The following is a 25,023-nucleotide window of genomic DNA, read 5'->3' on the forward strand; positions in this document are numbered from 1 at the left end:
AATGAGGTAGAGGCAATCCCTACTACCCGCACTAGGCGTGAGTCTTGGGTGTGGCGGTTATTTACCATTCATGGGAATGTTCCTAAGGCTCGTGCGAACTGTGTTACCTACAATGAGTGCAAAATGATACTCAGTCGCGGGAAGCATGGTAAGTACAGCTTTGGGACCACTACTATGAAGCGACACCTGAGGTCATTTCACTCTGGGGCTATTCGCAGGGTTGTACCTTGCGAAGAATTTAGCAGGTTAATTTCCTCTACTTCATCCTCTGTTTCTGATCCTGTCACCACAAGGACCACCTCTGTGGGACAGCGTCTTCCTCAAGCTGCCTCACAGGCCATACAGAATGCTGATGAACCTTACCTTTCGAGGGTCACAGTTGTATGTATGTAGTGTGACACAGTACTCTGCAGGGGGGAGCGACTTTGTAGTGCTTTTGAGACTTTCGTCTCAGAGCATGAGAAGATCTGCTCACTACCCAAATAAAACCCACTCTACATCTTCCTCTCTCAGCTCGCCCTTTCTTATGCCTGTGGTTGGTGCCCCCCCTTTACCTTCCTTTCCCCTCCTCTCCTAGTGTGTTGTGTATAAAAAAACAAAAAAAATACAAAATATCAAAAATAAAAAAAAAATAAGGCTCTTTTCAGAGCCGCCTTTCACAGTTAAAAAATAGAAGTGAAAATAAATGAAGCAGGGCCCTTTGTATTTTTTAGAAGTCCACGGACAGTTCACGAACATTTAAAAAATTGGGTTGCTACCCTATCACAAACATTGCAATTTTCTCTGGGAGGAAGTGGTGGCTCTGAAAAGAGCCTTTGGGAGGTGTTTGTAAGTCAAAAATTATAAATGCTTAACACCTACTTCAAAATGGATGTTGTAATTCCAAAAAAGGTCGCAATGCATTTTGTACATTTCTCAGAAAAATTTGATTGCCACCATAAGTAAGATGGACTCCATCTTTGCGAAAAATGTTTGTACTACAAAAAAGAATATTTTCATTGTGAAAAGAAAACATGCCAAAGTCTTTTAGAAAGGCACAAACAGCTTTATTAACATTGCACCTTGCTTTTTCCGTTTGTGGACCAAATGAAGAAGAACGAAGCCACATTTGTCTCTGTGCAATCCGTGAAAATATCACTTGAGAATTAGGAAACATGTCCATAACCTTCCCAAGTCCTTCTTTCATAGCAAATTGCAAATAAATTCCAGTCACATGTCCTAAACTGTTCCCTCCACAATGAATTACAATTATGTCTGGATGTTGCTCTGTCTCCAAAGTAGCACAGAGAGGTAGCAAGTCCAACCACTTAATTCCACGTACTCCATGCCAGTGTACTTCCACATGTGGGAATCCAAGATCTACAGCTACTCCACAGCTTTCTGCATGCACCTTCAACCAATATATCCATGAATCTCCCAACATCCATACAATCTTTTCCCTAAAACACACAGACATAGCTATCTGTTGTTCTCTCAGCAAAAACAGTATATGAGAAACTCTCTTCTGGCACAGCACACCCACTAAAATTTCCTGACCAATCCCTTTCAGTACTCATTCTCATTTGCATGACTTCTGAACCCAAAAATCCCCGGATGTAACTCCCGATGTCCGCGAACTACCGCCATGTCCGCGGACATATCGTAACATGAACAGCCCTTCTACCATTTCCACTTCACTCTCTCTGCCATTCCCTCATTGGATGTAGCTAAGAAGTCACATGACCATGCACCAATCACATTCAAGACCTCTACATCTAACTGCATCATCATAGATCAGCACTGCAAATGTACTGTGAATCTCTCTGAGTACAAGTGTCATATCATTGGCAAGCACCATCTACCAGAAATACTGTACAAGTCTCCAAGATTTCTACTTGCAGCTCCATGCATATCCAAATGCATGAACAAAAACTTCAGGTATGCATATTTTCTGTACAGTAGATGAACACATTTTCAAACAGACTTTTAGCTTGTGTAATCTGTAAAATGAATTTACTGTATTTTTTTCAATTTCCTAAAATCAACTATCACTTATAAACCCTTATACTATTTACTTTCTTTATACACACACACTCAAATCATGTTAAACTAACATTTTTTAAATTAAATATATAGACTACATATATTCAAACAAAATTGCATGCAAGCACAATCTATGTTTAAATCTTTAAAAAAATACATATACAATTTCATATTTTTTTGTTTTTATTTATTTATTTACTTAATTACTTTAATTTAGACATGACATTGAGGCGCTATTTACCTAGAACAGCTTAGTTACAGAAATAGTGGTATTCACTGGTATATTATACATTTCACAAGACATAGTAAAGATATTTTTTTTGCTACAGTTAGTCATTCAATACAATTTGTTCATTAAGAACATATCATATGTACTGAACTGATGCAATGTATCTTATGTAAATAAATTATTTTAATGGTTTTAAAGAAGGCACTGAGGATTTCAATTAAAAAAATCAATATCTAAATTAAAAACAGCGCTATATACAAACAAAGTTACTAATTTGAAGCTTTTACAATTACAGTGAAGACCAGTCTCCTGAAAAGAAGCAGCCGAATTCGAAGAACAAAGAAGAACTAAGAAGTTACCTGTTAATCTAAGAAAAAAGTAAGTAGAATATCACCATAATATTTGTATTATTACTCAAACATACTGTAAAGTTAATACAAGCTACTTCTGTGCCTAAAAATAGAGATTGTGTACCATTTTGTTAAAAAATCTCCATGTCTTAAACAGCGATTTACAGCCAGAATGGCCCACAAATTCCTATTTTTGGACACACAAATTACCCAACTGAACCGCTACAATTTTCATATTATAGAACAAACAACTGTTTTAATTGTATACATTAGATTTACTATTTGTACTTTTCCACACCACTAGCTTACTTTTTTTTTGTCATCTGAACCCCAGTTTAGTAACACATAAATTCAAAAATACCTATCCCTACTAGCTGTAGTTCCCAATGCACAATCACACACCATTACATACATCTTTATCATCTTACTCAAACACTCATGCACACAGCACACATACATTGCAGAACACCCCAACCCATACCTTCTTTATTTTTTTCAACAGACCCTAAAGAATGCCTACCAAAAGTCAAGTCCGTAGAAAACAACGCAAAAGTAGAGCAAATGAAAATAAAAGTGTCCAACATAAGCATCCATCTCTAGCAGAATTTGTAAAAAAAAGTTGAAACAAAACAGCTAATACAGTCATTTAGTGAAACACATGAAGTTTCAAGTACAAAAACTTTGCCTCCTCTATCAAAATGTAAAATAAACCAAAAAACAATTAACAGAAAATCAGCTATCACTACAGATAAAACTACTTCTTTAAATTTTAATATAGTGCAAAGTAAGCATACCAAGAAAAGTATTTTAGCCAAAATGTACCGTCACAAAGTCCTTCAAAATCTTATAAAAACAGGAGAGAAATCAGGTTCAATGCTTAAAACCTATCGTAGGAAATTAATCTTAGAACTGTTGATGGACAGTGCAATTCTTCTCAAAAGAAAGTTATTTATTTTACTGTTAAACAAAATGAAACCACTAACAAAACTAATAACTAAATTACAAAAAAGACTTCTCAATAAGTGAAATGTCAACAGAAAGAACTTCTTAAGTATCTGCGGAACTGAATGAATCACACTACGAGCACAGAACCATATTTTAATGAAGAAGCGTACAAACAAAAGCAAACAAATACAATTGCCATACATAGCAGTGGTCGAGGTTATGAAAAAGTGAATAATACCATAATGGAACAAGAAGTACTCCTTACAAAAATATGCCCTGAAAACTTAGAATGACCCCTCCATTCAACTGAATCAGAACGTCTAATGTACAAATGGCTTTGCACGTCAATGTATAACATTCCCAAACAATGTTTCAAATCTTTACGACAATTCCTCAATAAATATGTAAAAAGCAAAGACAAAATCAAAATTAAATTACTGCAAAATATGGATACCTGTCCAGTGCGCAAGTACACATGACTACAAGGACATTCATTGGCCTGCGTTACAGGACCTATTTGTAAAACCACTTTCCATGATATCAAAAGGATATCAACACATCATTCAACTATAAGAAATCTAGTCTATAAACTGTACTATGCTAAAAGTCCTGCTTTAGCACTAGCAAAGTTAAATAACATCCTTCTACATGGTACAGCGAAAGACCTACTTGAAGAAATTGACTATATCCAGAAAAATATTTTGGAAGTGAAAGCCATTTACAGAATTAAATAGCTTTAAACCAATTAAGCAACAATTCTACACATGGCAACCTTTTGCTAAACACATACAAAAAAGAAATACTAAAATTTAAAGTACATCAGCTGAAGTACCAAACCATGTATGTGTATGTTGCCGTAGAACTTTTTATGAAAGTAACACAAAAACTGTAGACCTATCATACAAAATAGAAGACAATGAAGATTCTAAGTGGTTTGAATTAGCTCTCTACCTTGTAGCAGAAAACAAATACGAAATAACTGAGCCCTTAATACTTTGCAGTTACTGCACTACAAAACTTGACAACAACCAAACTCCTTCACGTGCTATCACAAATAATTTGGAATTATACCCAGTACCAAAACCCCTACAGCAACTTAATTTATACGAGAGCATCATAATTCAAACAGTACACCCATTTCAAGCAATAATACGCCTTCAACCAAAAACAGCAAAATTACCTCCCTCTGAATTGGTAAAAGGCATTCGTGGAAAAGTAGTTTATTTACCATTAGATCTAAAAGAAAATGTGCATACTCTAGGAGTGCAACGTCCAATGCAGCAATCTTTAATTATCTTAGTAAATGGAGTACCTACAAAAGACAAAAAAATATGGCAACAGCTGGTAGATTTACATAAAGTTAGACAAGCCTTCCAATATCTTAAAGAGAATAATAAATATTACAAAGAAATAAATATTGAAGAAAACTTGAAAGATACAACTGAAATAATTCAAGAAACACAAGAAGCTGGTCAATTTGAGCTACTAGATCCTGCTACAATATCAAATACTTTAGACCATTATGCAATTCATCCTTTGCACTCTAATGACACCTTAGAAGATGTACTTGAAACGTACCAAATGCGTCAAACAAAAGGATCGCCAATCAGCATATGGGATAAAAGTATAGAAGCACGTGCTTTTCCTCTACTCTTTCCTACTGGCAAAGTAGGAAGGTATGATGATAGACCTATTCAAATATCAGCTTCAGAATACCGCTTACTACGGATGTATTCTGAAGATCCCAGATTTAGACAAAATGTGGAATACATATTCCACCTACTCTTTGAAAGTGAACTAGCAACTTTATGTTACGGAGTTGCACACATATTAAAATCAGGATCACACTTTCAAAATATGACAGCTACACAATTATTAGAAAAAGTGCAACAAAAGGATGAGGTTTTACAATCAAATAATACAAATCTATTAGCAAATATGCGTGGTACTAAAGAGTACTGGTTTCGACGTCATGGAGATGTACGTTGTATGATCAGAAACCTTGGCCCACCCACTTGGTTTGTTACATTAAGTTGTGCAGAATATGCATGGGAAGATTTACATGATTTCCTACGCATATCAAATAAAAACAAAACAAACATAGATATACTAACACCTGGAGAACTTTGTTCTTTGGATCCTGTTAATGTTTCAAGATATGTTCACCATCGCTTCATTGCTATGCTACATTTTATTTGTAATAAAACTGTTCCTCCCCTTGGAGAAGTGCAACACTTCTTTTGGAGAAAAGAATACCAAGCCAGAGGAGCACCACATATCCACATGCTTTTATGGATTAAAGATGCTCCTAAATTTGGTCAAGACAGTGATGCCACTGTTTTACAGTTTATTGAAAAATATGTCACTTGTGAAATTAAATCAGAAGCCACAAATAATGATCTTCATGCACAAATTTTACAATTTCAAAGACACAAATGTGGAAAATATTGTCGTCGCAAATACAAAAACAAAGGGAAATACTACACCAAATGCCGATTTGGTTTCCCTAGACCAGTTACAAATACAGGTCAAGTGAACAACCTCATGTCTTCAGTTAGACATAGTGTTAAAGGTAAGTCACCAAAACATACATATTACACAAAAAGAAAAGTAGAAGAAAAATATATCAATGATTATAATGCAATCATTTCCCACTTATGGAATGCAAAAATAGATGTGCAGTACATTGCAGACAATTCTATCAATTGCAATTGCACGATATGTCACAGCATACTTGACTAAAGCAGAAAAGAGAGATCCAAGACCTCTGGAATGACCTGTCATCAGATAAAACAGTGTCTCAGAAATTATACAGCTTGGGCATAAAAATGCTCACCCATAGAGAATGTGGATCATCTGAAGTAGCTGATCGTTTAACTGGTACTGCATTGTATGGTAAATCTGAAAATATAGTATGGCTAAGTCTTGGTCCAGCTAAATCTAGAAAAAGAGTTCTAAAATCATATGAAGATATAGAAACAATAGCCAAACGTGATCCCAACAGCCAAGACATTTTAAAAAACAATTTCTTGGACACATACTACCCAAACAGAAGTAATACTTTGGAAAACATGTGTCTATACCACATAGCCCAAAACTACACATACAAAAATAATATGAAACCTGATGAAAAAAAAGGTAAATGTAGAGTGACAAACTGTGAAGGCAGCTTAGTTAAACTCACTAAACCAAATTTAATTAATCATATCAAATTGTCATTAAAGACTCCTCAACATAAAGAAGTATATTACATGTCCCTGCTACAACTCTTCAAACCATGGAGAAAAGAAGAACAAATACTGGATAACTATGAATCATATGAGGATGCTTTCAAAGCAAATGGAAGTACTATAACTGATGTAAACTTTACACAGTACAAAACAATGTTGCACAATGAACAGCAACACGAAGAAGAACTCCAAGCCCAACTAGATAAGGACACTCCTGACAGTAGTCAACCTTCTGTAACAGGAAGCCAAGAACCACTGGGAGAACCACTAATAATAAATGAGGCAGAATTATCTATGATAGAAGTAGAAAACCCCATGTGTCAGTATGAAGATAAAGAAGACTTAACCATACTACAATCAAAACTAAACAATGAGCAACGTAGCATTTTTCAAGAAGTAACAAAACAAATTGCACATGGTGTAAAACATGAAAATAAAGAATGTTCCTGCCATAATTATAAACCTATACTGCTGTACATCAGTGGTGACGCTGGTTCTGGCAAAACATTCCTAATCAAAATCATTAGTAAGTTCCTTCAACAATTGACAAACAACAAACTGTCAGCTGTTGCCACTGCCCCCACAGGTTTAGCTGCCTACAACATAGGTGGTGTTACATTACACCGATTACTACTATTACCAGTAGAACACCAGAACAAATTAGACTATTACAAACTTTCTGCAGAAGCTGCAATGGAATTACGCAGAGTATTGAAACAAATGAAAATGCTACTAATAGATGAAGTGAGCATGGTCTCCAACCTGATGTTAGCTTTGATTCACCTCAGATTACAAGAAGTACTCAAAACAGACTATGAAGAGCTCTTTGCAGGACAACACATTATTGTTTTTGGAGATCTGCTTCAATTAACACCAGTAAAAGGTGAGCCTATTTTTAAAACATTAGGACACAAACTATGCCGTAAAACTGTTAGCAGCATTGGAAATGTCAACCTTTGGTAACATTTCCAATACAGAGAATTAACAGAAAACATGCAGCAATCTGCAGAGCTCACTTATGCCAACATTTTAAAAAGTATCAGAGTTGGTATACTTTCTAAAGAAGCAGAAGCAATATTGAAAACCCGGCACATTAATGCACTTTATGGCGATAATGCATGTGCTACAGATGTTATGGAACAATTAGCCCACTAAAATGTCAATTGTATGGCCTTAATGCCAACTCTTGCAAGCTGTTTCAAATTCAATGAAATCATGCTAAGTAAAGAAATGCAACCATTCATGGAAATTAGCGCCACAGACAAACTAGATGTACATGGTATGACACTACCCATGTGTGACCAAGCCACAACAAGACTAAATAGTTTAGAAAAATCAATCTCAAACACAGCAGGCTTAGAAAAGATATTAAAATTATCCTTAAATTGCAGAGTAATGCTTAAATGTAACCTTGACGTGGACCAAGGACTAGTTAATGGAGCACTGGGTACAGTTGTTGGCTTTCAAACATACCCATGCGACACCAAAATTCAGTTTGTCAATATACTCTTTGACAAACTTTCAGAAGTAAAAAGGATAGGACGCTCAACAGCTAGATTCCTTCTCTTCAAAGATATGTATGTACGCAGAGAACAATTTTCTCTAACTCTTGCATACGCAGTGACGATTCATAAATCACAAGATCTTACCCTAGACAAAGCAATGATAGATATTTGTAACACAGTCTTTAAAGAAGACATGAGCTACGTAGCATTATCACGCTTACGTACACTTGACAGTCTATTTCTAATCAACTTTGATGCAAGTAAAATAAACGCTGATGTTCCTTGCATTTTAGAATACAATAGACTTCGCTCACTATACACCCCCCACCTAAACACATATTCTGTTCCACAAAAAGTAAAACGTTATAAAAGAAAAATAAATCAAGCAGAAATGCAACAGGATGTCACTGCAAATCCTCCAAAGAGAGTAAAAGAAACTAATACTTCATCAAGTACCACAAGCAAAAAAGAATCAATTAGGGAAAGTAAACCAGGTACTTCTTTAAAGAAGGAAGACAAACTCCAAAAAAAGCAGTTAGATACAGAACTACCTGGACCATTTAAATTCTCAAATATAGTTGGTGTAAGTTGCTACGCAAATGTAGCAATGAATATTCTATTTCAATTACCACCAATTGTTGACAACATTTACTTACACAGTACAGACCCATTGTGTTTGCAAATGTTAGTACTTCACAGAAATGCAGCAATCAATCCTGACAACACGTATAGTGTTTATGGAATAAGAAAACAATTGGACTACTATGCTGGAATGGTGAAATTCACTATAAACTCACAGGAAGATCCACAAGAATTTGTAATGTACTTACTACAAGTACTAGAAAACAAAAACATACCTATAAATGAAATCTTTCAGATTTCATACATGTGGAAACATACATGCACTCTCTGCAACAATGTGACACAAGAAGAAATCCCCAATGAACGCTTCATATATATATCAATGGTTGCCAGTCAATTCGTCGAAAAAAATTGGTCGACCAGACAAATGGTCGAAGCAAATTGGTCGAAAACCATTTCGTCGAATTTTTTTTTTTTCTATTTTAACCCTTTATTTATTTTTTTTTTTGGGGGCCCCCCCCAACCCCCCTTTTTTTGCCTTCAAAAACCTTTTTTTGCCTAAACGAACACCCAAAAAAATATATATAATTTAAAAAAAAAATTCGACGAAATGGTTTTCGACGAAATTGCGTCGACCAAATGTCATTCGACCAATTTGAGGTCGACGAATTGACTGGACACCATATCAATACCAAATTGTGAATCCATTCCATTTCAGCGACTTGTACAAAATGCAAACCATGGTAGATTATGCTCTACCTGCAATTCAGATAATCGCTCCACGTTAGTAATACAAACACATAGTAAATACATAATACTATTGCTTCTACGTTACAATGCAGATGGTACCAAAAACAACTGCAAGCTGACTGGATTCACACATGGTCAAATATCACTTGGTAAGAAAACCTTCACAACAATAGGTATAATCTACCACGCAGGAGCCACAACCAATTCAGGGCACTACACTGCATATATAAAAAAGAAATGTGGATGGTTTGAATGTAATGATAGTACAATTACTCTAAAGCAGAGATTACCAGCAAATCTTACAAACGCTTATTTGATGTTCTTAAAACCATAATTTGATAACTAAACTGTATTTAAACCCTAAGTAAACTTGTGTTAAAAAAATTTAAATTGTTAGAATACTCCAAAAGCTATCTAACTGCTCAAAGATTCTGCAACAACTAATCAGATAAATGAATACCACTAAATTAGACCAAAAAATACACAGTTAGAATACGCCAATTGGTATCTAACTGTCCCAAAATTTAACAATATCCAAATAGATAAATCAATACCACTAAAATATATCAAAAAAATAGACAGTTAGAATACGCCAATTGGTATCTAACTGCTCCAAAATGTTATAATATCCAAACAAATAAATAATATGTTACTGCTCCAAAGAAATGCAACAAGCCAAAGTATAAAGCATTAGCCAGAAACAACAAGTGAACACTGAAAACAAACAAACAAATAAACTGTAGCATAACAGAAAAAGGTTTTTTTTAATCCAACATGGATTTTTTTTTCTCCCACAGACCCAATGATTTTAGCAACAAATACAGAAACTGAGCAAATTGCACAGTACTCTGATTTGTAATCTACTAAATATGAGGGTCCAAAAAAAAAAAAGTATGTTGATTATACAATGTAATAAGTCATTACAAAATACTAATACTAACATGCTATTTTCTTTTATCACAGAAATTAACAAGAAATACATGTACTCCGGTTACTAGACCAAACAGTAACAGGCCGATTCATGGAATCAATGTGCGCCGAAAAAACGGTGCACGCGTGCGAAAACGTGCGATTCCCAGTGAAATAGCGAAAATCGCAGGTCGCTGAAAAAGTGCACAGGTCATCGAACGCCGTTCGATAAGGCCACAGCGAATTCGCACATAGCGCGGCGCACATAACAAAAGTAGGCGTAACATGGGGCGTCACACGCAGAATGGGGAACAACTCGTGAAAATGTGGGCATCACGGGGGAAGTACAGGAGGCAAGTGCGCAGAACGCCCACACGCTCGCCTGCAACACGTATTCATGGAATCGAATAGGGAAAAACAGCGCACGGCCAAAGACGCGCACAGGCCCATACATGTCCGCCACACGAAAGCAGGCGGTAGCGTCCCTGCGCAGGAAAAAAATGTGCGCCAGAGAAGGCCCACACGCCATCGGGCCTGGGGGAGCGTGTGCGTGTATCTCAGAGGTGCGCGAGAAGTTTCACACGCGATCGGGCCTGGGGGAGAGCGTGCGTGTATTTCAGAGGTGCGCGAGAAGTTTCACACGCGATCGGGCCTGGGGGAGCGTGTGTGTGTATTCCAGAGGTGCGCGAGAAGTTTCACACGCGATCGGGCCTGGGGGAGCGTGTGCGTGTATTTCAGAGGTGCGCGAAAAGTTTCACACGCGATCGGGCCTGGCGGAGCGTGTGCGTGAATTTCAGAGGTGCGCGAGAAGTTTCACACGTGATCGGGCCTGGGGGAGCGTGTGCGTGTATTTCAGAGGTGCGCAAGAAGTTTCACACGCGATCGGGCCTTGGGGAGCGTGTGCGTGTATTCCAGAGGTGCGCTAGAAGTTTCTCACACGCGATTGGCCTGGGCGTGTGTATTTCAGGGGTGCACGAGAAGTTCCACACGCGATTGGCCTGGGCGCGTGTATTTCAGAGGTGCGCGAGAAGTTCCACACGCGATTGGCCTGGGCGCGTGTATTTCAGGGGTGCGCGAAAAGTTTCACACGCGATTGGCCTGGGCGCGTGTATTTCAGGGGTGCGCGAGAAGTTCCACACGCGATTGGCCTGGGTGCGTGTATTTCAGAGGTGCGCGAGAAGTTCCACACGCGATTGGCCTGGGCGTGTGTATTTCAGGGGCTCGTGGGTGTTTTCACACGCGATCGGGCCTGGGGGAGCGGGGTACATGTATTTCAGGGGCTCGCGGGTGTTTTTACACGCGATCGGGCATGGGGGAGCGGGTACGTGTATTTCAGGGGCTCGCGGGTGGTTTTACACGCGATCGGGCCTGAGGGAGCAGGGTATCACTCACCGTCTGCCTTGCGTGTAGAAGAACGCGTAGCCAACACCCACCCGCTGTGAAGTAATAGCGTGTGAACCCCAACGCCTGCAAAACACACGCACCGCACCCCACGAAAAGCAATGCCCGTGCGCGATACGTCACAGACACGCATATGCGCTAAGGGCCTTTGGTCCAATGGAATCGCGTATGCGTGCTGACGCGCTTACGCGCTAAGGGCCTTTCCTCGATTCACACGCATACGTGCAGAATTATCACGTGCCAAATCACTCCTTATCAAGCTGGCCACGCGTAAGCACACGGAAGACCACGCTCCTGCCCAAAAGGCCAAATTACTGCCCCCCAGATCCCCGAGCAGCCTCCAACGAGCCATCTGCTGCTGCCTGCCTGCCTGCTGCCACCGTGCCCTGCCATTTGGTGCCTGCACATCAGCCATCTGCAGGGGTCCAGTTGCTGTGTCCACCCCTGCTGGAACAGAACACTCCCGACTGGGATACCATCGCTCCACAGCCCAGCCCCAGGACCCAGTTGCCCACCCACGCCTGCCTCGGGGGTCGCCATGTCGGGGCAAACACCATCCGAGACCACTGGCGACCCCCAGCCAGAGGGGCAGAGGGCCACCAGCTTCAGTCAGAAGGAAGTTGGTGTCCTGGTGGAGCTTGTCCTGGGGCATTATGATGCCCTCTTCGGATCACCACGCGCCGACAAGGAAGGATGGGACAGGATCTGGGACGACTTTGTGGTTGCCATCAACGCGGAGGGGGTGGCAACCCGCAACACCAAGCAAGTCAAGAAGCGCTGGGATGACTTCAGGTCTAGGACCCTCATAAAGGCCCGGCGCCTCGTGGAAGGGGGCACGGGGCAGCATGAGTACCATCCAGCTGAGGGTCCTGGAACGCGTACGCCCAGCGCTCCATGCCCAGATCCTTGAGAGGCAGACCCGTCTGGAGTCGAGCGGTAAGTGGCCAAGCATTGCTGTGTGAGACAGGGCATGTTGCAGCGTGCTGGTTGTCTGATACTTGCCTGTATGTGTGACATAGGCCATGTACGCGTGTGTTTGTGCAGGGACATCATGGTCATGCATGTGAGACCAGTAATGTGTGAAGCACACGGTTGGTGTATGTGTTGAAATGTAACATGGGGAGCCCTATGCGGAATGGACACATGAGAGCATGCCAGTCTCTGTTCCTGGACATGGGTGCGGGTGAGGGATGGGTGCTGATGCCATGTACATGTATGGTGTCCATGTCTGTGTTTCTGACCTGCGTGTCTGTGACTTGTGGTTGCCATGGATGCATGACACATGTCTGTGACAATGTTCTGATTCACTGATGCAGCCTAGTTATCCTTGCATCCACTGTGTCTGGGATGTACGAGTCCAGATGGATGAAAGTACGTTGAAGTGTGTGCATGTGATAGGCATGACCCATGATGCATGTGAGTCCAAAAACAACATTGTGTGCTTCAAGAGTCCCTTGGACATGTTTGCTTATGTCCATAGCATGCGCCATGCCTGTTACTGCATGTGTTTTGCCTGCACTGACCCATGTGTTGTGGAGGGACATGATGGAAGTGATCTTTGACAGTGCCACTCATCTGCTATTGCTTCCTGTCTAGGGGACCATTGTACAGTACCCTGATGCTTGTGTTCTATGTCTCCCTCTACACAGTGCAAAGTGAAGAAGAGGGCGGAGACGGCGCTGTGGAGCTAAGCGGCGGGGATGCCCCCACGGCTGCAGCGGAAGGGGTGGGTGAGCCCCCACAGGGGCTTGCAACAGCGGAAGACGGTGTGGAGCCATCCAGGTTGGTGGTTTCCACAGAGGAGGAGGAGGCCGCTACTGAGCCGCACATGGGGCCTGGTGGGGGTATCCCTGCTGGTGCAAGTGGTGCAGTCCAGGGGCAGGGGCAGGAGGCAGCACAGGTCGCCGTGGAGGTGCCTGTGCATGTCACTGTCCCTGACACTGTGACTGCACCACCATGCACCAGCAGGGATGCCCCATCCCAGGCCCGTCCTCAGGTAGGGGGGATGTCCATGTCATCTGTCTCCCCTCCACCTGCGGACGAGGGGACCCCTGGCCGTATGGAGAAGGTCCTCATTGGTGTCGCGTTGCGCACGGCTGTCATTCGTGATGAGGTGCATGCTTCCCGGGGGGAGCACGCACGTCATCACGAAGAGCACCGTGCCAACGTGCCCCAGTTGGGAGCGGCCATGGTCAGGGGTCTCGTACATGTGTCGGGCACTCTGGCGACCCTCTCCTCCTCTGTGGAGGCTATGCGCCAGTCGTACTCCATGCCGTCTTCCGGCCCAGATGCCACCAGGGCCCCCTGTGGACCTGCCCCGACCAATGCAGCCACCTCGGTGGGGATCCCATCCCTGCCACAGTCGGGAGTCGGAGGTCCAGCAGGGGTGGACACACCAGCAACTGGACCCCAGCAGATGGAGGATGTGACGGCATCATCGGGCAGGGCACGTGCACGACGGTGTCGGTGGTTTCCATCAGCCTGGATGCCGTCGTGCTGGCACAGGCAGCTGCGTTGGAGGCAGTGGCAGGCTCGAAGTGTGAGGCATCATGGCTCGGGCCATCAACATCAGGGGTGTAGGCATCGGCCGGAGGGCAGGAGAACCCTGGAATGGGCGTGGCTTCCGTGTGGGAGCGGTTGGGCCAGCAGATAGGTGCGGAGCAGCAGCGGGCAGAGGAGGAACGGCTCACAATGGTCAGGGCGGAGAACTCCATGCGGAGGGCGCTGAGGCGGGCTGAGTGCCTCGAGGGTCTTCGCAGGGAGTTGGACCTGGACACTGCATTATCCCTGCGGGACCTCAGGGCCAGGGAACATGCCCGCCTCCAAGCCATTGAACAGGAGTTCGATGATGCCCTGGCCCATGACAACAACCAGTGAGCCGTCGGACTAGGCCGCTGCCCTTGTAAATAGTTATGTAGTTAGTGTTAGGTTTCCTTTGCTTTTTTATTTATTTTGGATCTTTTGGACAATGGGCCACATTTTTGTATATAGTTTTATTTAATTAGGTAGTATTTTTATGTAGGTTTCATTTCTTCAGTTGGGATCATGGACCCTGGTTTGTTTATCTGTATATAGTTGACTGTTGGATTATTTTTTTTTTTTTGATTTACCCATGGAGCTATGGTTTTCGGTTTTGTTTTTACCTTGGATTTACTTTCTTGAACTGTGACTTTGGACACCTTTCCTTTGGATTATGATTTGTCGTTTTTCATTATTTTACGGACATGCTGCTTTTGGTTTTTGATTCCCATTGTCATTTGTTTATTTTTAATTCCATTTATGCTGTTTTTAATACATTTTCTTCATCAAACTTCAATGTGGAGTATCATCTCATTGGTATCATGCATATCATGATATGGGTTTTGAGATTCACTGACACCCTTTGGGTGTATGTGAGGGCCATGTGTTCATTTACAAACTTGCTACTGGGGTTCTATCATGTCATTGCCATTTCTAAGTGGGTGGATGCAATACTCAAGTGCGTGTTTTGCATTTGGAGGCTGACCATAAGGGCCAGGGATCTAGATTGTGATGACATGTTGGCTGGGGGACATGTGTGGGGGCCTGCTGGCAGGTGCCCCGCAATGCTGGGGGGTAGGGGTGCAGGGGGACATGAGTGGGACATGAGTGGGGGCCTGCTGGCAGGTGCCCCGCAATGCTCCCCAGGCCCGATCGCGTGTGGAACTTCTCACGCACCCCTGAAATACACGCACACGCTCCCCCAGGCCCGATCGCGTGTGGAATTTCTCACGCACATCTGAAATACACACGCCCAGGCCAATCGCGTGTGGAACTTCTCGCGCACCCCTGAAATACACACACACGCTCCCCCAGGCCCGATCACGTGTGGAACTTCTCGCGCACATCTGAAATACACGCGCCCAGGCCAATCGCGTGTGGAACTTCTCGCGCACCTCTGAAATACACGCGCCCAGGCCAATCGCGTGTGGAACTTCTCGCGCACCTCTGAAATACACGCGCCCAGGCCAATCGCGTGTGGAACTTCTCGCGCACCCCTGAAATATACACACATGCTCCCCCAGGCCCGATCGCGTGTGGAACTTCTCGCGCACCTCTGAAATACACGCCTTGGGTGCATGGCCAAGTCTTGGGTGCATGGCCAAAAAAGCAAGGAGTATCCCAAGAACTGGAGAAAAACTTTTAGTTTGAGAATCCAACACAGTTGTGTTGGCCATGCACCCAAGACTCTATGCCCTGGCAACAACCACCGCAGCATATCACAACCATAGAGTCAAACATTTCAACTATGGTCTATGGAAACTTTTAATGTCCGCGGACATTATGAGTGTTCTTAGAACACTATCAACTTGCCAGCGAACAATACGGACAGCGTTTTCAGGACACCCCCTACGAACATTTCAGAACAACGCGATAGTTCTTAGAACACTTTCAACTTGACAACGAACAATACGGACAGTGTCCTCAGAACACCCCCATTTCGTTTATTTGCAAACATTTCAGGACACCATGAGTGTTCTAAGAACACATTCAACTTGCCATCGAACAATACGAACAGCATCTTCAGGACACCCCCTACGAACATTAGAGAACAACGCGAGAGTTCTTAGAACACATTCAACTTGACAGAGAACAATACGGACAGCGTCCTCAGGACACCCCCATTTTGTTTATTTGTGAACATTTCAGAACACCGCGAGTGTTCTTAGAACACATTCAACTTGCCAGCAAACAATATGGACTACGCCTTCAGGACACCCCCTACGAACATTCCAGGACACCGTGAGTGTTCTTAGAACACATTCAACTTGACAGAGAACAATACGGACAGCGTCCTCGAGACACCCCCATTTTGTTTATTTGCGAACATTTCAGGACACTGCAAGGGTTCTTAGAAGCGTCTTCAGAACACCACCATCTTGTTTATTTGCGAACATTTCAGGACACCGCGAGTGTTCTTAGAACACATTCAACTTGACAGAGAACAATACGGACAGCGTCCTCAGGACACCCCCATTTTGTTTATTTGCAAACATTTCAGGACACCGCGAGAGTTCTTAGAACACATTCAACTTGCCAGCCACAACCCCCCATTCATATTTGCGAACATTTCAGGACACAGAGAGTGTTCGACAACGTCTTCAGAACACCCCCATTTTGTGTATTTGCGAACATTTCAGGACACCGCAAGTGTTCTTAGAACACATTCAACTTGACAGAGAACAATACGGACAGCGTCCTCAGGACACCCCCTACGAACATTCCCCGGACACCGCAAGTGTTCTTAGAAGCGTCTTCAGAACACCCCCATTTTGTTTATTTGCGAACATTTCAGGACACCGCAAGTGTTCTTAGAACACATTCAACTTGCCAGCCACAACCCCCATTCATATTTGCGAACATTTCAGGACACAGCGAGTGTTCGACAACGTCTTCAGAACACCACCATCTTGTTTAATTGCGAACATTTCAGGACACCGCGAGTGTTCTTAGAACACATTCAACTTGCCAACGAACAATACGGACAGCGTCCTCAGGACACCCCCATTTTGTTAATTTGCGAACATTTCAGGACACCGCGAGTGTTCTTAGAACAGTTTCAGCTTGCTTGCGAACAAAACGGACACATATTGAGTCCTCAGAACACCCCCCATTCAGTTTATTTAGAACATTTCAGAACACCCGTGATGTCCGCAGACAAATCAAACACAAAAAGGACATCTAACACATAAAAAAACACAACTTTCATCCTATCTCATACACTCCCACCCTCCCCAAACACTCCTACACACCAACACACTCTACTAAATACAAATTTTGAACAAAGTTTCACCGCGCTGTCCGTGGACGTCCGCGAATCCAAGATGGCGGGCGCTACTGAAAATCTGACGCGCTTCACGCTCCACGCCGTCCAATCAGCGAACACGTTGCATGTCCGCGAACATCACGCAAGCCGATTGGCCAATCAGGACACTGTCCGCGGAGCGAACAGGGAAGTGTGTCCGCGGACCGAACACAGATATCACTATTTTTTTTTAACCTACTTTTTTGTCATTTTTAAAAAAAACTACTGGTCAGATTTTCACCAAATTTGCAAAAGCACGCTTTTGGGACCAAGCCGCTGCTCCTGGTCCAAATTTGGTGAAAATCCGTCCAGCGGTTTGGGCTGTAGACGCGAGCAAAAACTTTTTCCCATTCAGTCTATGGAAAAAAAAAAAAAATTGGGACCCCCCCTATAACTTTGCCCCCCTGGACGATTCCTCACCAAACCTTGCAAAAAAATTCAGAGTGACCCAAATACTTTTTTTTGCAAAGTTTGGTGAGGATTCGTCCAGGGAGAGCGAAGTCATAAGCCGCTCAAAAAGTGCTCTTCCTATGGAAACACCAACTTAACCATAACTACATGGCCACTACCGTGGCCATGTAATATATATATATATATATATATATATATATATATATATATATATATATATATATATATATATATATATATATATATATATATATATATATATATATTAAATTAGAAGCATATGTGCCATTCACCATATCTTCTAAGTTAGTTAATGAATCAACAGATGTTAAAGAGCTGTGCCATCTGAAAGATCAAGTAACACCATTCTATACTAGGTAGTTGTACAGCTTCAGAGGAAGGCCCCACATCTAACTTGTGGAGGTGGACCCTGTACTAGTAATTATTATTATTATTATTATTATTATTATTATTATTATTATTATTATTATTATTATATTTATAAAGAGCATATCTAACTTCAGAAAGCAACAGAGAATTACAAGTATTAAGGAGAAGTATACAGTGAGAGAATCAGATTGCAAGGGAACGATACATGGGAGTTAGGCGCTAACAATGGTAGAGGGGGTAGGTGGGCAATTTGGCAGCAAGGGATCAGAAAGCAGCCAGAGGAGGAAACAGGAGGAGCAGGTTGCCCAGTCTCAGATTAGGTTGCGAGTGGAGACTGTGTGAACTTAGTTGTTAGGGAGAACTATACCTTGAAGAGGAGGGTTTTCAGCTACTTTGTGAAATGAAGAAATGAGGGACTAGTCTGGTGTTGACAGTGAGAAAGTTCCAAACTCTGGGGTCATAGACAGAGACGGCCTGTCTTCTGGTTCTTTTCTTACTGCGCCGGCAGAGTTTAGGTTGGCACATGTCCTTGTTACTGGTCGATCGTAGACCTCCGGAGATGCTGACCTTCTCACTTAGGGCATTTGGGACTTGAGAGTGAAGGTCTTGTACGAGATGTAGCAGGATTTGAAGGTGATGGAATTAGTGGAAAAATTCTCCTATTTTTTAGGATATAAAATCAATTGTGAGCCACTACACAAGTCACAATTAAAGCTAAAATTGTGAACTATCAGTTCCTGTGTGTGGTGAAAGAAGTCAAATACATTGCAATTAAGGTTTGGGAGATTCATAGACATAATTACAGACAACTTGACTAGGCTCTGTAAAGACAGTAACTTAGAAATTGACAACCATATTTGCAACTTTCCTTTTGGGGACTCATCCCGGTGACCAAAATGATGATAATACTTTGGAATGGGACTCCTGAAACCTACACATGCTTTCTGGATGTAAATAGAAAGCCAGCATGCACAGCTATTGGACCTACTTCAAATGTACCATCCTCACTCCCAATCAATAGGCACGTTTGTATCTTGTACAGTTGTAAGAGGTTTCCAGAGTCATCTTTATCCAGATTTTGTATTTCCAATATTGAATGATTTTTCTCTCTTTACTGGTTCATACAATTGCCAGATACAAATGCACCCTCTGGTTATTCATAGCCATGAAAATAGAATAATTTGTCTACAATACAGTCACACTGGGCCTCATTACAACCTTGGTGCTAAGTGCACCAACTTTAGCACCATGGTGTAAACTCCGTTTACACCATGGTGGATGGCGGATTTACCGCCCCATTCCAAGGTGAGTGGGGCGGTAAATCCCCATTTCCCATTTTCCCTTCCCCATTCCCATTTTTGCCCCATAGGGCATAATGGGAGTGGGGAAGGCGCTAATTACGCCGCCGTAAATTACGGCGGCGTAATTAGCACCATGGCAGGTTAGCGCCATGGATTTTAACGCCTGCTAAAAGCAGGCGTTAAAATCAGAATCAGCCGTTAAGGGTTAACGGTGGCGTAAGCCCTTAACGCCTGAGTTGTAATGAGGCCCACTGTATGTGTGAATGGGATTCATGATGTGTGAACCTAACAGGCAAGCAACGTAGCGATGGGGTTTCGGGTAAGGGGATATGATGCTTCTCTCTATTATGCCAACATAGTACAATAATTAAATATTAGAAGGTACCTTTCTTATCATATGTGGATCTAGCACTCGCTCCTCCTCTTTCTCTCTCTGTGTGTGGGAAAGTCATATTGACATTTCTGCATTTCCTACAGCCAACACAGCTGTGACTATCAGCTGCATGATGGGAGAAAAAACTGATATTTTGAAGAGGGAACCAGCTGGTCATGTCGGAACTACATTGTCATTGTGTGTGTCCTGCAGGAATATTTCCATCACGCTGAATGATCATTCTGTATGTGGGGGGGGAGGTGAGGCAGACTCAGATAGGTTCTGTCGGTGTTGCTGGTTTTCTGAAAGCCATCATATGGACCAGAGCACTAGGCTGCAGGGTCTACAATTACAGCACTACCAACCAATCAGCAGCCAGCAAACAAAATCAAACCTTGCTTTGGTGCTCAGGAACGGAAAAGATAATTGGATTTATCCTGAGCATGACCCTTTCCAAGATAGATGGATATTTTGGTAGATAAAATGGTGTGTATTCATGGAAATAGAAGCTATTACAAAATTATCATTTGTATTGACAAAATAGTTTTTTCTACTGATCATTTTGAGTATGTATATATTGTAGTCATAATAAGAAAATAAAAATGTTGAGAAAAGCCCGGTATCAAAACATAGAATAAACATATCAATTAGTTTCAAAGTGATGTTTATCATTCCAAAATATATACAGGGTCATCATGAGTTGGGTGGTAACCCTTAAATGCGGCGGTAATGCTATTACCGCTGCATTTAAGGGTCCGCCAGACCACAGGTTTGGCAGCATTTACCCCCAGCTCTCAGCTGGGGGTAAATGAATAAAAGAATAACCATAGATCTTTAGATTTAACTACTATTTCACTGATCAAAGGGTTGCATGCTTAAATCACTAGGCACATAATGCACACTGGGATCAGTACTCATTTAATTTTTCCTAACACTCATCCTAATGTTAGATGAAGTGTGTGGAAAGGATGAAGTGTGTGGAAAGGATGAAGTGTGTGGAAAGGATGAAGCGTGTGGAAAGGATGAAGTGAGTGGAAAGGATGAAATGTGTGGAAAGGATGAAATGTGTAGAGTGGATGAAGTGTGGGAAGCGTATGAAGCGTGCAGAGCGGAGGAAGTGTGCGGAAAGGATGAAGTGTACGGAAAGGATGAGGTGGGCGGAAAGGATGAAGTGGGCGGAAAGGATGAAGTGTGCAGAAAGGATGAAGTGTGCGGAATGGATGAAGTGTGCGGAAGGGATGAAGTGTGCAGAAAGGATGAAGTGTGTGGAAAGGTTGAAGTGTGCGTAAAGGATGAAGTGGGCGGAAAGGATGAAGTGGGCGGAAAGGATGAAGTGTGCAGAAAGGATGAAGTGTGCGGAATGGATGAAGTGGGCGGAAAGGATGAAGTGGGCGGAAAGGATGAAGTGTGCAGAAAGGATGAAGTGTGCGGAATGGATGAAGTGTGCGGAAGGGATGAAGTGTGCGTAAAGGATGAAGTGTGTGGAAAGGTTGAAGTGTGCGTAAAGGATGAAGGGTGCGGAAAGGATGGAGGGTGCGGAAAGGATGAAGTGTGCGGAAATTGATGAAGTGTGCGGAAAGGATGAAGTGTGCGGAAAGGATGAAATGTGCGGAAAGGATGAAGTGTGCGGAAAGGATGAAGTGTGTGGAAAGGATGAAGTATGTGGAAAGGAGGAAGTGTGCGGAAAGGATGGAGTGTGCAGAGCGGATGAAGTGTGCGGAGCAGACGAAGTGTGTGGACCAGAAGAAGTGGGTGGCACGGAAGAAGTGGGAGGAAAGGATGAAGTGGGTGGAACAGATGAAGAGGATGTAACAGATGAAGTTGGTGGAATGGATGGAATGCATGGATCAGACGAAGTGCATGGATCAGAAGGAATGTGTGGAACTGATTGAATGGATGGAGTGCATAGAACTGAGTGAGTACATGCGAAGGATGGAATGCATGGAACAAATAGAGAGCATGGAATGGACATTGTGCAAGAATGGTTGGAGTTCATGGAACAGTTGGAGTGCATGGAACAGTTGGTGTGCATGAAACGGTTGGAGTGCCTGGAACGGTTGGACTGCATGGAATGGTTGGAGTGGATGGAATGGTTGGAGTGCATGGAACGGTTGGAGTGCATGGAACGGTTAGAGTGCATGGAACGGTTGGAGTGCATGGAACAGTTGGAGTGCGTGGAACTGTTGGAGTGTGTGGAATGGTTGGAGTCCATGGAACGGTCGGAATGCATGGATCGGTTGGAGTGATGGATCGGTTGGAGTGCATGGAATGGCTGGAGTGCATGGAACGGTTCAAGTACATGGAACGGTTGAAGTGCATGGAACGGTTGAACTGCATGGATGGGTTGTAGTGCATCGAACAGTTGAGGAGCATGGGATGGTTAGAGTGCATGGAATGGTTGGAGTGCATGGAATGCATGGATCATGAAGGCGCTCGATCTCAAGCACCTACTGAAAACCACCATATCACATCACCATGCTTACTCTCTTCTATACACCACCACTCAACTAGAACACAGCGATACTATGGCACATTCCGTATAGCTGTTCTCATACCAACACCTGCCACATACTCCCCATCATCCTAACTAAACACAGCTGGCTGCACACCCACCAGCCTAGGTGTTCTCCTCAGGCCTAACACAGCCGGAATCAGTCTGGTATCACCCCACCAGAACAAACACATACTCCTGATCTCCCAACCACCACACCTACCGCTAAGAAGCAGCTATCATTAACATTAAATCAACTAAATCCTTGCAGTTATTCAGGAAACTTGTCTTTGGTTGGTTACTGACTAAAAACCAACCTTAAGCTGTACCTAGCCTACTACAAGCTGTATATATTGTACATGCCTCACCTATGCCTTAACTGCAAGTTTTTTAACTACCTTGCCTGTATATACTGTTCATAACCTTACTAATGTACTACTGCAAATTCTATATATATTGTGCCTTGTAACTTGTCCTAAGCACCCTTTTACTCCTGGGTCTGGAGCGCTATACAAATAAAATAAACAAACAAACAAACAAATCATACGAGTGCCACACCTGCTGTACACATATCCGGTGCACACAGGCACCTTATGGCTCTCTCTCTCTACTGACTTGAACTACGGTTCCCGAGGACGTACAACCTACCAGCGCCTTGAGATCATACCAATGGTACATAAGGCACTATATACATGCAAAGTAACATAACATAACATAACATAACATAACATTAAAGTGTTTGTAATCATGAACCATGTATACCTGTTCAGACAGCCCTAGGGTTTGGGTGTAATGATAAAATGGCTGAGGCATCTGTCCCTCATTTGGGGTCCGATGGCCTCACATAATTTTAGAAGAGGAGGTTTTTAGAAAAGCACTGGCAGGGAAGAGTGTTTTGGGGTAGGAATGGCAGTACACATTCAAAATGGCAACTCATCCATAATGGGCAATGGGGCACGGTGTGCCACCGACTATGGAGAAGCCAAGTCATCCCAGTGAAAACAGAGAGCACTCCTTCAGCTGCAGCAAGCAGCTGGAAAAGCATTCCAGGGCAGACTTTGTTAGGGAAACATTGTTTACCCCCACTTAAAGTACTCCAGACACGCATGTCCAATGGGCTATGCCAAGCCAGGCGTATTTTGCTTTCCTGTTTTTGCATGGCCTATTGGGCTTACAGTGTAGGATACATCATGCCCAAAAGTGTATATCGGCCACTCCTGAACAGCTCTGTGTTTTCTGAGGACATGGTGCATTCTTTTGAAGACACTTCAGCTGTGCGGTGCCTTTAAGGTACAAAGGGCGAGTTGCTTGATTGACACCTCCCTCTGCTTCCTGGGATTGAACTGTGCAGGAGCCAGATATCCATCTAGAGCAGCCTGTGTGATGGTGGTGGTAGTCCCGAGTTGGAGCATCTGTTTAGGTCTATGTATGCACGTACATGTGCATACGAGGGCTGTGGATGTGTAAAGGTGTGTGTGAATTAGTTCACAAGTGAATTGGAGTGTATGAATGAGAGTGCAGTGTGTACGTTGGAGCATATGGGTGTGCATATTAATGTGCATGAATGTTTGCACTTGCTGACTGGGGAGGGGAGCCATTGATTGGGGGTGAGTTGGGTCTCTAAGTCCCAAAATGAAAGCTTAACATTTTTACTGGCATTATGGATAATGCCAACATGCGGAGTGTTGCTACGTGTGTCTAATGGCCTTCATTGCATGGTAAAGGAAGCAAACAACACATGCTATTTGTGAGTTATTATTTCCAGAATATCTGGGTTGGACCCTTTGAGTCCTCTTCAGTTCAAACAGTGATTAGAACCTTGGTTGTGTGAGCATAAGGATCAGTCTGACAGCGTGCATCTTTAAATCTGAGATATGCATGTGTTCCCTTCTTTGTAAGGTGTGTTGTGTTTATTGTTTGTCACATAGCTGACATTTATTTCAGACGGAGCTCAAATTCCAATGCAGGATTGTCTTCTGATCTGCCGAGGTGCTTTGTTCAGTCGTTAGCACAGGATCTGTGAGTTAATCATCTTCAGAAAAGGTTACTTTCTGTAATAGTCTCTTACCATCTGACATTTTCTCAGCAATCTCACCAAGGATGTGGCATGAAATGTAATGGTACGTCTGGCGACCAGTGTTTTCCATGTGAGATCTTCGTGAAGGCCTATCCAACTACCTTTCCACTTCATTTGAATCAAATATTGCCATTGGTTGGGTGACCATCCCCATTGCCAGTGAGTTTGTAGATTGAGAAAAATGCTGCTGTTTTGTTCGGGCTCATCAACAAAACTACTTCACCATATGTGTG

The sequence above is a fragment of the Ambystoma mexicanum genome, chromosome 8, assembly GCF_040938575.1.
Source record: "Ambystoma mexicanum isolate Mex_15411 chromosome 8, UKY_AmexF1_1, whole genome shotgun sequence".
Taxonomy (NCBI): Eukaryota; Metazoa; Chordata; class Amphibia; order Caudata; family Ambystomatidae; genus Ambystoma; species Ambystoma mexicanum.